The sequence below is a fragment of the Elephantulus edwardii genome, unplaced genomic scaffold (assembly GCF_000299155.1).
Source record: "Elephantulus edwardii isolate Elephantulus edwardi_28Jun2011 unplaced genomic scaffold, EleEdw1.0 scaffold00194, whole genome shotgun sequence".
NCBI classification, from domain to species: domain Eukaryota; kingdom Metazoa; phylum Chordata; class Mammalia; order Macroscelidea; family Macroscelididae; genus Elephantulus; species Elephantulus edwardii.
In genome coordinates this window covers 4,780,527-4,781,053 of record NW_006399944.1, presented here as the reverse complement: position 1 = coordinate 4,781,053, position 527 = coordinate 4,780,527, and positions in this window count along the sequence as shown.

The following is a 527-nucleotide window of genomic DNA, read 5'->3' as shown; positions in this document are numbered from 1 at the left end:
CCCTGTGTGGAAAATTTTTCCCCCAAGTCTTAAAGTTTTGCTCTGAACTGCATCCCAAAACATCAACTGCTATTGTTCATAACCCAAGACGTGGATGTTTTGCACTCGATGTACCTTTGAATATATCACTGTGCCCTTGAAATGTATCAACAACAGAGTGTTGTGATTAAAGACGCCTGTTATCTTTGGCCCAAATAGCCCAGCACCTGGGGCAAGCAAGGGTGTAAAACCTCCTAACTGACATTAGTGGGTGAGTGATCCTGCCGTGTTGCTGGGACACCCACTGTACAGCTAATAAAGGACCTCACCTGTTACCTGCGGTGCATGTCTCTTGATTCATTGAGCATAACAGCAGATTGAGAAGCAAAGTCTAGTTTTAATCTTAACAAAATATCAATAATCTTTTGCTGTATGAGTGTTTTTTATTTTTTTTTAATAATTTTAATGAACATTTACAGAGAAATTGGATTTCCATTCATTCATTGCTGCACTTCTCTCCCCATCCAGCCCTCCCCCCCGCACCCCCC